This window comes from Symphalangus syndactylus, chromosome 9, assembly GCF_028878055.3.
Source record: "Symphalangus syndactylus isolate Jambi chromosome 9, NHGRI_mSymSyn1-v2.1_pri, whole genome shotgun sequence".
Taxonomy (NCBI): Eukaryota; Metazoa; Chordata; class Mammalia; order Primates; family Hylobatidae; genus Symphalangus; species Symphalangus syndactylus.
In genome coordinates this window covers 107332082-107345044 of record NC_072431.2, presented here as the reverse complement: position 1 = coordinate 107345044, position 12963 = coordinate 107332082, and the positions used below count along the sequence as shown (strand labels likewise).

General features: G+C 42.8%; 1 protein-coding gene across 10 annotated transcripts in view; it reads right to left on the bottom strand.

The window, feature by feature from the left end:
- Window positions 1-12963, bottom strand: part of ZBTB5 (zinc finger and BTB domain containing 5) — a 45026-nt gene that overhangs the window by 15844 nt on the left and 16219 nt on the right. For 2 of the 10 annotated variants that reach the window (XM_063609016.1, XM_055293675.2), the window contains exon 2: window positions 8716-8853. The exons of 7 other annotated variants lie outside the window; for them this stretch is intronic. The gene's annotated coding sequence lies outside the window, so the exon portion shown is untranslated. Of the gene's footprint in view, window positions 1-790; window positions 844-8715; window positions 8854-12963 lie in introns of all 10 variants that reach the window. One more of the 10 variants, XM_063609018.1, reaches the window with a different exon arrangement.

Sequence of the window (12963 nt, the reverse complement as noted above, 5' to 3'; positions counted from 1 at the left end):
TCATGAGCCAGCGAATTCCCCTTTTACCTTAACGTGGTTTGTGTTGGATCTCTGCCACACAGTCAAACACGAAGTTCAAATTACATCTCCCAGGAAAACCTATATAATACAGCTATCTCAAAACCTTTAGAACTTTTTTGGATCTAGAGGGAATATTTTAAAAATTCAGTTCGTTTGGGGGATATAAAATTTGCTATTATCTGCTCTGATGGAAGGGAATCATGAATCAAGATCATTCTTACTCAGAACTCTCAAGTAATTCTAGCAAAGTCAGAGGGCCAGTCTAAAAGCCTTAACAGAGCTCAGGCTGAGTAAATAAGAGTTTTACCCAAAGCTGCCTGTCTGAAGCCTTCTAACCAAGGAAAAAGGCTTCAGGTCTCTTTAAAAGGCTCCAAAATGTGACAATATGAGTCAATATAGCTGGAGGAGAGTGTGGCAAGCAATCTATTGATGTATAACTGTGTCTGACTCAAAGCAAGTGTAAAGTTCAGTGTTTGTTATCTGCAGGAACAAATATTTAGGAATTTCAAAACTAAATATAATTAAGAAAATACACTCATATTACTGCCCATTACATTAACACGAATAATCAAAAGATGACTTTTCTCAATAGATTTCCTTTTCTAATAATGCTTTACTTAGGCTAATAAAAAAGTTCCTTTGTGTCTTCGGAGAACAAGCCAGCACATTTTAAACTATTTAATTTATATACTGATATACCCACATGCCTCTCAATAATATACTTCATTCATAACAAAAACTGCACCCATACTCAAACATCATCTACTACCATATCAAGTAATTTGCTGCTTGTCTGCCAGGCAGGATCCACACAGTTGTCACCTGCAGAAAGCAAATTAACATTCTAAGGAATCCTTAACATTCAGTAGCCCAATCTAGATAAAACCCTAGCAGATCCTACTTCTTTGTGGGCTGAGCAAAAACAAAAACCCTAGTGATATGGACAGGAGACAGGGAAATGCTGGGTAGAAGAAGGCAGTACCCCAGCTAAGGCCCCACCCTCAAGCATGGAAACCTGTAGCCCTAAATGGGAACAGGCATTCCTGTTCTTGCGCCCAAATGTTGCCTTTTGGCCTGCCACACCATGCTATCCTGTACGCATATAAACCCCAAACCCCAGGTTCCACAGGCAGATGAGCAGACAAACGAGGACGTGCAGAGGAGAAAAAGAGCAGCGTGGCAAAGGAGAGAAGAGAAGGAGCATCTGAATGTCAAGAGCCAGTCAGCTGGGGATGGTCAGAGAGGAGATCAGCCACAGGACAGCCAAACTCCAGGGGAAGATCATCTTCCCACTCCATCCCCTTTCCAGCTCCCCATCCATCCCACTGAGAGCCACCTCCATCATCCAATAAAATCCTGACATATACCATCCTTCAAGTCCGTGTGTGACCCGATTCTTCCTGGATGCCGGACAAGAACCCAAATACCAAGAAGGCACTGAGCTGGTTAACACTTAACCCATCTGCAGACGGCAAAGCTAAAAGGGCACTGTAGCATGCCCAATGGGGCTTCGGGAGCTGCAGGCACCCACCCCTAGATGCCACCATGGGGCCAGAGCCTAAAAGAGCTTGCCCCAGCTCCTGCCCCTGCCTGTCTCTGTGCTCCTCCTGCTGTAAGGGGTTTTAGCAGTGGCGGCAGCCAAACAGATGAGCCACATCATTGTCACGCATCCTGTGAGGGGGGTCAGAGAACTCTCCCATTTCATCAGCAGAAAAATAACTAGACAGAACATTTCCTCCACTTATAGAGATGATATAGATGAAAACAAATGTCAGAGAGCAGAACAAAGCAAGGACCCACTCAAGTAGCCTAGGATTTTTTTTTTTTTAAATACACATGGGGTCTCAACATGCCCAGGCTGCTCTTGAACTCCAGGGCTCAAGCAATCCTCCTACCACAAGCCTTCCGAAGTGCAGGCTAGGATTTTTTTTTTTGAGACAGGATCTCACTCTCTCACCCCGGCTGGTTCACTGCAGTCTTATCTCCCAGGCTCAAGGTGATCCTCCCACCTCAGCCTCCTGGATAGCTGGGACTACATGTGCGTGTCACCATGCCTGGCTAATTTTTGTATTTTTTGTAGATATGGGGTTTTGCCATGTTGCCCAAGCTGGTTTCAAACTCCTGGGCTCAAGCAATCCACCTGCCTCAGCCTCCCAAAGTGCTGGGATTACAGCCGTGAGCCACCCACCCACCTGGCCTAGGCTAGGAATTTTGACAGGGCTCCAACTCAGACAGAGTGGAGTACTGGAACATCCATCCATTGTTCTAATTTGACCAGCAAAGTGGGAGTAGGGGAAGGCTGGAACTAGGTGGGCACAATGATGCCTGGGTTAACCCCAAGAAACCAGACCTGTCAGCATGACTAATGTCATAATATCTCTGGTTCTGCTCTGTCAGGGTTGGCTCAGAAACTGAACAGATTAGTTCTATACAACAGGAAAATTCCACTAGTGACTAAAAATGAGCATGACTGAGGAAGGCGAGCTAATGCTGGAAGCCCTGACCATCTCTCACCTAACTCTCCAATTCTCCCCACATTGCCACCTTGTTTTTCAGGCCAAAATCCCTAGGGATGAATTGACCTAGAGCTCTATAACTCAGTTTGAATAAGAAAAGGTATTAGTGCCCTACTTACATTCCTAGTACAAACTCAAATGCTTTTTCTACTAAAACAGCTTATTGAGGGCAGGAACTGTATTTTCTTTCTCTCAAAGTGCCTGACATAAAATACTCAGTAAATTATTTGCTGAATAAACTTCTGCTATATACGGATGAAGTATAACATATTACCCAACAATCACTTTTCTAAGAATCACAACTATCTCTAAAATCAGCCAAAAACCAGAAGAAAAAGTCTCAGAATATCCAAAATAAAGATCAAAGACTATGGATGAAAGATTTTCTCATAGGGAAGTCCCTCAAGCCCTCACACAGTCTTTTGTTTGAAACAAAATTCAAGTTTTTCTAGTTCCCTAACTAACTGAAGCAGCAACTCCAGAATGAGAGCAAGGAGTGGCTGCTTAAATGAGGTTAAGTTGATAGCTGTAGAAAGAGACAGCTGACCCACTAAGGGGGAAAAGAGGCCCAGCAGCTTGGAGCTAGGTAGTATACAGCTCAGGGGACCTCAACAGCCCATAAAGGTACTTGTGTATTTTTTGTGTACAAGTTCATTCATGTAATATGTTTTTTGTTTTGTTTTGTTTTTGAGACAGTCTTGCTTTGCCACCCAGGCTGGAGTGTGGTGGTGCAATCACAGCTCACTGTAGCCTCCACTTCCCTAGCTCAAGTGACTCTCCCACCACAGCCTCCCAAATACTGGTACTACAGGCACATGTCACCATGCCCAGCTAATTTTTTATTCTTTGTAGAGACGGGTCTCACTATGTTGCTCTGGCTGGTCTCGAACTCCTGGACTCAGGTATTCCTCCTACCTTGGCCTCCCAAAGTGCTGAGATTACAAGTGTGAGCCACCATGCCAGCATCATCTAATGTTTTAAAGTGCTTACTTGTTCAAGGTTAAGTGCTGTGGAGCATAGATTTGTATGGGACAGTACTGTCACAGATGTTTAGTGGAAATAAGATATACATGAATAACAATATAACAAAGTAGAAAGCACTAAGTGCCACATACGAGGTGAAAGAACCTCTCAATGGTTTGGAGAAGGCAAAGGTTATTTCTAGCTTCATGGTGGCATTGACAACAGAGCTAGGTCTTGGTTGGATTTGGACAAACCTCTAGACAGAGGTAAAGGTGGAGAAAGGGTTGAGGTGGGTAAAGCAATGTATTCAATTTGGCTGGAAAATAGTAAGGCTAGAAAGGTAGGTATTGGATAGTGACTGCTCATAACTGATGTTAATAATTACAAGTCATCAGAAGGGTTAACCATGAGGCACATACTTTTGTACTAAAGACTATCATCACTTTTGAGATTACTTTCTTAAAAAGTATTTTAGGGTTTTTTTCTTAAGTTTAAGTAGCGCATCAGCCAGAGTCATTGGTTGCAGCAACAAAAATTGATCCTAAACATAAAAGTAATTTACTGAAAGGCTATTAGTTTCATCATGGAATTGATGGGAAGGCTGGATATGTGAGATTGAGCTGGGATGAAATTAAGCTACGCAGCAGGAACAATCAGGTCAGAATGCCAAACATCTGTGCTGAACACAGCTACTACTAACTAAATGCTCACTCTAATGGAGACCCAGCCTCCCCTTCCCTACATTTGTTATTAAGTCTCGACTCTTGAGTACCTGTTTTCAATATGTGTGATAAAATGGGAAGTATACCTGAAGTTTTCGTCCTGCATTCTGAAATACAAGTTGCCTCAAGAAAAAGCACTTGTGCAGTTTTTGAGGTGGCTCAACTAATTGCTTTTCTCATGGGACACTATTTTTACTTGAAAGAACGAATGACAAACTATGGTTATTTAGAAGTATTTGCCATTTTCTTGAAAATGAATGAAAAAATAAATGAAACAAGCCTGTTATTTTAAATAAAATAACTTAGTACTTATTGCCAATAAAAAAGTTTGAGAATTCAGGTGAAAATTAGTATTTTGGAAAACTTGTATGTCACTGTGAGCTTGACAGCTTCCCACATGCTCAAATTCTTCTGACAGATCATTGGTGATATTAATGAAATGTGATTTTTTTACATTGTATAATAAATGTGTCAACATTTGGAAGATCTGCATAACTCTGAAATCAGTATTTTTCAAATGACCATGTAGCCATGTAACAATAATGCTATAAAACAAGGCATGGGTAAAAATTCATTCAAGGTACAAAACATAAGCTAATGTATTTTAATGCAACAGAATATGAAAAGTTCATTGACATAATTTCAGATTCCACATTGCACTAATCACTTAAGAAAATACCACTTGTGGAGTTTTGGTACAGTATCAGAGTAAGAATATCCAAAATTATCTGAAAAAGCTACTGAAATAATCCTCCCTTTCCAACTACATATTTGTGTGATGCTGGAGTTTTTTGGTATATTTTAATCAAAATAGTGTATCACGGCAAAATGAACGCAGAAGCATTTAATAGAATCCAGCTGTCTTCTATTAAACTACATATTAAAGAGATTTACAAAAAATGTAAAACAGGGAATGGGCATGCCGGCCCCTGCTTCTCAGCCTGTAATCCCAGCACTTTGGGGGCCCAAGGCAGAAGGATCACTTGAAGCCAGGAATTAGAGACGAACCTGGGCAACACAATGAGACACTGCCTCTACAAAAATTTTTTAAAAGTATGTGGCTCATGCCTGTAATCTCAATACTTTGGGAGGCCAAGGAGGGAGGATCACTTCAAGCCAAGAGCTGGTGAGCAGCCTGGACAAAAGAGCCAGACCTTGCCTCTACAAAAAAAAAAAAAATGTAGCCAGGCATGGTGGCGTGCACCTGTAGTCCCAGCTACTTGAGAGGCTGAGGTAGGAGGATGGCTTCAGCCCAAGAGGTTGAGGCTGCAATGAGCTGTGATCCTGCCACAACACTCCAGACTGGGCAATATCGCAAGACCCTGTCTCTCAAAAAAAAAACCAAAAAAAAAAACAGCTGGGCGTGGTGCTGAGTGCCTACAGTCTTGGCTACTCAGGAGGCTAAGGCCAGGGAGGACTACTTGAGCCCAGGAGTTCAAGGCTGCTGTGAGCTATGACTGAACCACTATACTCCAGCCTGGGTAACAGTCAGCCTGTCTCATTCATACATACATACAAAAACTAAGTATTAGCTTAGCTGGGTGTGGTGGTGCATACTTGTAGTTCCAGCTACTCAGGCAGAGGGGGACGACAGATTGAGCCCAGCAGTTCGAGGCTGCAGCAAGCCATGATCATGCCACTGTACTCCAGCCTTGGCTATAGAGTGAGACTCTATGTCTTTTTTTTTTTTTTTTTTTTTTTTTTTTGAGAGAGTCTGACCCTGTCACCCAAGCTGGAGTGTGGTGGCTGCATAAAGTTTTGCTCCTGACAGCGCCCAAAAGCACTTGCTCTGGCTCCTGCACCCAATCACCCGTGTGCTCCCCTTCCCATGAGGGGTTGAGAGTTGTGGGCCGAGTAAGTGAGGCACCTAGGTCACAAGGCCCATGAAGGGGTCAAGATAAGTTTCCTGTTTCAATAATATGGAACTGAATTGGAAGACACCAAGTTGGTGTCCACACCTCTTGTGTGGGGGAAAAAACCCCACATATTAGGCCATAATAGTCTTCTTCTGTGTTGATGATTGTTGTGGTGTAAGAACAGGGTAAAATCATGGTTTAATCAGAGTTTTTCCCTGACCGGTACTCTATCAAAGTTATCAAAAACAACGAAAGTATGGTAAACCAAAAATAAAATTAAAAGGACCCCTGCAACCATGTGAATGGACTCCCTCCTCAGCCAGGGCACCATAAAATTTAACCTGAAAGATTGGTTCAGGCTGGGCGCGGTGGCTCACGCCTGTAATTCCAGCACTTTGGGAGGCCGAGACGGGCGGATCACCAGGTCAGGAGATCGAGACCATCCTGGCTAACACGGTGAAACCCCGTCTCTACTAAAAACACAAAAAAGTAGCCGGGCGTGGTGGCGGGCGTCTGTAGTCCCAGCTACTCGGGAGGCTGAGGCGGAGAATGGCATGAACCCAGGAGGTGGAGCTTGCAGTGAGCTGAGACCGGGCCACTGCACTCCAGCCTGGGCGACAGAGATTCTGTCTCAAAAAAAAAAAAAAAAAAAAAAAAAAAAAGAAAGAAAGATTGGTTCATGCCATGATGGGAAGTAGGGGCTGGACACGCCTCATTATACCCTTCCACAAGTAACATCAACACAGACCTTAAGTCTGATTAAAAAAAAAAAAAAAAAAAAAAAAAAAAAAAACACAGTCTATTCTCTCTAAAGCCTGCTGCTTGGAGGCTTCATGTGCATGATAAAACTTAGATCTCTGCAACCCCTCAGCATAACCCAGATATTCTTTTCCACAGATAACAACTGTTTCAACCAATTGCCAATCAGAATATGTTTAAATCTATCTATGACTTGGAACACCCCCTACCTTTGAGTTGTCCCGCCCTTTCATATTGAACCAATGTAAATCGTACATGTATACAGAGATGTATTATGTCTCCCTAAAATGTATAAAAGCAAGCTGTACCCCAACCACCTTAGGCACATGTCATTAGGACCTCCTGAGGCTGTGTCACAGGTACGTCCTTAACCCTGGCAAAATAAACTTTCTAAATTGATTGAGACTTGTCTCAAATACTTTTTGGTTCACAGTATAAGAAACTTTCACAGCCAAGAGGAACCTAAGGAGACATGATGACTAAATATGATGTGTTATTGAAACCACCTTTGCAAAATTACAACTAAGGAAATTATGATAGTAAAAGATATCAAACCTAACCAACTCCATCTTGCTTCTAACCTCCAAACTATTGTCCATTCCTGAGTGTAGGCCGAACTAGCCTTGGGCTGGAATTTAGTTTATAGTTTAAATAACGTTCCTTTCCCAAAGCTAGGCTCTTCTTGTAAAACAAATGAAACACCACCAGCCACCAAGTTAGGATGAGAGCAGCTGGAATTCTAAATATTGTTAGATATAAGTTCTAAATTTCTTTTCAAAGAATCAGTATTTCAGTATGTTCAATTCTTTGCCTTCTACTTTTAAATTTAACTTCCTCGTAAAGCAACCTTTTTCAATTACCTGCCCCACCCTGACTCATTCAGATTACCTGCTCTGTCATAAACATTTTTCCCGCCAAACCACTCACCCTGTCAGTCTTTTTAAATTAGCCAATCTGAATTAGTTTAGCCTGTACGGTCTAACCCTAGCCAACAGACGAAGGACACAGCAGCAGGGGCAAGGGCCACGTGCGTCAGGGATAAGAACCCCTTCCCCTCCCTTGTCCAAGTGTTTGCTCACCATTGCTCCATCTATAAGGGTGTGCCCTTCTAATGAAGTAACTTGCCTTGCTGAGAGTTAAAAAGAAAATTTAATATTCGAGTGCTATTTCTTTTACAGCACTGAAACTTTATTTATAACAATTTGGGGGCTCGCTCGTGATTACATTCCCCTCCAGGGGTGGTCTCTGGTTCTCTCTTCTGAGGAGGCGCACCCCGCCCCCTTGTGGCGGCCTCAGGGGTGAGAAATCAAGACCCACCCAGTGCAAGGAATAACCCCAGCTCTCAGCAACACGGGGAAAAAAAAAAAATGGCCAGCAACATAGCTTAATGGATCCTCACATACTGCAGCAAGCAGTCTGTGGATAGACCAACTGAGGAGAAACCACAGGAGCCAGTGAAGTATTTCCTTGGTGGTCGGGACTAAGGAAAAAGCCGTGGGTTGGTAAAGCATTCCTCAGTTAGGACACACCAAGGAAAGAGAAACCGCAGGGGTGGTAAAACATTCCTTAGTGGGGCCTAGGGAGAGAAAGCCACGGGGGTTGGTGAAGTATTCCTTAGTCGGGATGTCTTGGAGGTTAAAAAGAGGTTAGAAATCCCCATTGTTGGGCGCGGGCTGAACCTCAGAAAGAGGTGAGAAATCCCCATGGGGGGGGCGTTGAACCTCAAAAAGAGGTGAGAGTTTGGCTGGGAACAGTGGCTCACGCCTGTAATCCCAACACTTTGGGAGGCTGAAGCGGGCAGATCACAAGGTCAGAAGGTAGAGACCATCCCGGCTAACATGGTGAAGCCCCGTCTCTACTAAAAATCCAAAAAATTACCTGGGCGTGGTGGTGGGCCCCTGTAGTCCCAGCTACTCGGGAGACTGAGGCAGGAGAATGGCATGAACCCGGGAGATGGAGCTTGCAGTGAGCTGAGATTGCGCCACTGCACTCTAGCCTTGGGGGCAGAGGGCGAGACTGTCAAAAAAAAAAAAAAAAAGGTGAGAAATCCCCATGAGGGCAGTTGAACCTCAAAAAGTGAGAAATTCCCATGAAGGGGGGGTTGAGCCTCAAAAAGAGGTGAGAAATCCCCATGGCGGGGATTGAACCTCACACAAACCTCCGGTAGTAAGAAAAATATTCAGAGCTCCCCTTTCCTTTCTTCTCAGGGGAAGAAAGAGTAGTTCTACTCCCACCAGTCCCTATAGGGGAAGGGGAAAGAGAGGGGAGAACGGCAGCATAAGTGGCTGGCAAAGGCAGGGAAAGAACACCAGAGAGGAAAAAGAGAGAGAGAAAGAGAGAGAGAGGAAAGAGAGAGAGGAAAGAGAGAAAGAGAGGGCAGAGAGAGAGAGGAAGAGACAGAGAGACAAAGAGGGAGTCACAAAGAGGAGAAAAAGAGAGACAAAGTCAAAGAGAGAGAGAGAGAAGTAGTAAAGAGAAAACAGTGTACCCTATCCCTTTAAAAGCCAGGGTAAATTTAAAACCTGTAATTGACAATCGAAGGTCTTCTCGGTGATCTTATAACACTTCAATACCACCTTGTTGTCAGTGTAAACAAGGGCGTAGCCTAAAAGCACTGAGGTCACTGACAACCCGTAGCCTTCCTATCAAAAAATCCTTAACCCAGTAACCTGCGGATGACCCAAATGCATTTAATCTATAGCGGCAACTGCTTTGCTAGCAGAAGTAGAAAAATAGCTTTTAGAGGAAACCTTGTCGTGAGCACACCTCACCAGTTCAGAACTATCCTAAGTCCAAAAAAAAAGGAAAAAGGTAGCTTACTAACTCAAAAATCTTAAAGTATGTGGCTATTCTATTAGAAATAGATGATTTAACAATAACCACTGATAATTCCCTTAACCCAGCAGGTTTCTAACAGGGGATATAAATCTTACTTAATTACCATACAAAGGTCCAACCAGACCTAGGAGGATCTCCCTTCAGGACAGGATGATAGATGGTTCCTCCCAGGTGACTGGGGGGAAAAGACACAGTGGGTATTCAGTAATTGATAGGGAAACTCTTGTAGAAGCATAGTTAGGAAAACTGCCTAGTAATTGCTCTGCTCAAACCTGCAAACTGTTTGCACTCAGCCAAACCTTAAAGTGCTTACAGAAAGGAACCATCTATACCAATTCTAAGTTAATTGGGACTAAACAAGGTCTTATTAACAGCAAAGGATAATTGAAATCCCAAACTTAGAAGGTTTTCAACAATAGTAAAGTTTGCTAAAAGTTAACAGTGTAACATGTATTATCCTAACTTCTAATCTTGTGGCCTAGGCAGTCTAGTCCACAGACATGAAGGAAAGTTCGCTTTGGAAAAGAATGGTTATCATCTTTGGAAAAAAAAAAGTTGGTGGGGGGGGAGAATTTATGTAAAAAGAATGGGCCAGGCGCGGTGGCTCACGCCTGTAATCCCAGCACTTTGGGAGGCTGAGACGGGCGGATCACGAGGTCAGGAGATCAAGACCATCCTGGCTACCACGGTGAAACCCCGTCTCTACTAAAAATACACCCAAAAAATTAGCCGGGTGAGATGGCGGGCGCCTGTAGTCCCAGTTACGCGGGAGGCTGAGGCAGGAGAATGGTGTGAACCCTGGGGGGGCGGAGCCTGCAGTGAGCCGAGATCGCGCCACTGCACTCCAGCCTGGGTGAAAGAGCGAGACTCCGTCTCAAAAAAAAAAAAAAAAAAGAATGTTATATGGTAAATTCTTGTCCTAAAATAAATTAACTGGTTGTTTAAAGAAAGGCATGTTCGCAACAAGTCAGAAAGCTGAGGCATGTCGAAGAATTGTCTGCGAAAGTCGTGGAAGAAAAATGTGTTATAAAAGGGAATTTAAGCAAGAAATGTTGTATAATTAAAAAGTACTTAGGCCTCCTGAATGTAAAACTATTGAAGAAACAGTTTATGTGCAAGGTGTATAAGGAAAGTAAAATATACTTTTGGTAAAGAGATTATAAGGAGGCATAAGAATGTGAATTTTTACCAACATTAAAAGGTTAAGAAAAAAATTTGTTTTGAAGGTTTAGGCAAGTTTTAAAACGTTAATTGTAAAGAAAATTGTGTGTAAACATACTGGCTAAAGTTAAAAGGGTATCATCCAGTTTTTCTGTGAACTGGACATTAAAATAAAAGCACAACGGGTTTTTCTTAAAGCACTAACCTGCTCTTTAACAAAAATTATAAAAGGTTAAAAAGAGTCTATAAAAATCTTACCTTATGGTCAGACGTTAAAATTGGATAAATATGTCTACAAGATTTTATTAAAATTGAACTTAACATTAATAACACACTAATATAAAGGTGAAATTTAGCTTATCTGGTATAAAAATCATAGAGGAAGTATTGTCAAATATAAAATGGTGTTTGGCTTTCTTTGGTCTAAAAACTAATAAAAATAGGTGCTAAAGGCAATTTCTCAGTAAGAAGGCACCAAGGACTATAAAGTCCACTGCTGACATCCCCACATTTAAAACATAAGATCATTTTCTTAGAAATTATATACTTGGTTTATCTTCCACTTTCCTTTCCCTAAAAACTAAAAGTCTTCTAGCACAGGTACCACCCCTAGAACTTCTGGTAAACCAGCACCAGCCTGAGGACCCATCAAAGGGTGGAAAGAAGGAAAACTCGAGCCAGCCTGGGAAGGACCCTACCTTGTGCTGCTAACTACCGAGACTACTATTCCTACAACGGAAAGGGGATGGACTCATCACACCCGAGTCAAGAAAGCGCCACCCCCTCCAGGGTGGTGGGCCATGGTCCCAGGGGAAAACCCTACCAAACTAAAGCTAAGAAAAATTTAACTGTCTTTCATCTATTCTATTACTCTTTCTTCTTTCCTCGCTCTATTGCTGACCATCTAGTTATAACATGACCAAGTCAATTTTGCTTCAAACTACTGCATTTAATGCTTGCCTTGTTATACCCTGTGGGGACTTGCCAAGTCAAAGACAGCTCTCTATTTCAGAAAAGTACCTCTGTCCCTCCTGTCTCCCCTCACACTGGGCCTTAGTAAACTGGGATCATTTAACCCAGAGAGATTTTGATAAAGACCCCAGTGTCAATCAGGAGTCTTGCCCCCGCAATGTAGAGCTTTTATGCCATAGTTGGTCCAACGTTCTGTGGAACACTAAAGAGCAAGGATGGACTGCCCCAACCGGTTTTTGTAATTTCCTAAAACCACACATTCATTTTACTAGAAGATCATAGAAGTTAAAGATTAAACTTTGGCAATTAAGACAGGATACCAAGATGCAAATGCCTGGTCGGAATGGATCAAATATTCCGTCTGCACGTTAAACAAAAGCAATTGTTATGCTGTGTGCATGGCAGGCCAGAGACCCAGATTGTCCCCTTTCCACTAAGGTGGTCCTCCAGTTGACCAGGCGTGGGCTGCATGGTAGCCCTTTTCCAGGACTCCACAGCCTGGAGTAGTAAGTTGTGCCAAGCTCTCTCTCTGCTATATCCCTTAGTCTGGCATCCTGCGGGTCAGCCCCCGAGGACCATCCAGCTTCCGTCTCCCAACACTAAGTTCACTTTGTGTCTCTCATGACAGGGAGGAAACTTAGCATTCTTTTGAGACCTGAAGAGATCCAGTGAGCTTAAGAATTTTCAAGAACTTATCAATCAGTCAGGCCTTGTTCATCCCCGAGCGGATGTATAGTGGTACTGTGGTGGACCTTTACTGGACACTCTGCCAAATAACTAGAGTGGCACTTGTGCTTTAGTCCAATTGGCTATCCCTTTCACCCTGGCATTTCATCAACCAGAGGAAGGAAAAATAAGATCATAAAGCAAGACAAGCCCCATATGGGTCTTTTGACTCTCACGTCTATTTAGACACAATTTAGTCCCATGGGGAATACCAGATCAATTTAAAGCCCGAAATCAAATAGCTGCAGGATTTGAGTCAATATTTTGGTAGGTGACAATTAATAAAAATGTAGACTGGATAAACTACATCTACTACAACCAACAGCGATTTATTAACTACATTAGAGATGCTGTTAAAGGAATAGCTGAGCAAGGGCTACCAGCCAGATGGCCTGAGATAGCCTTAGACATGATATTAGCAGAAAGAGG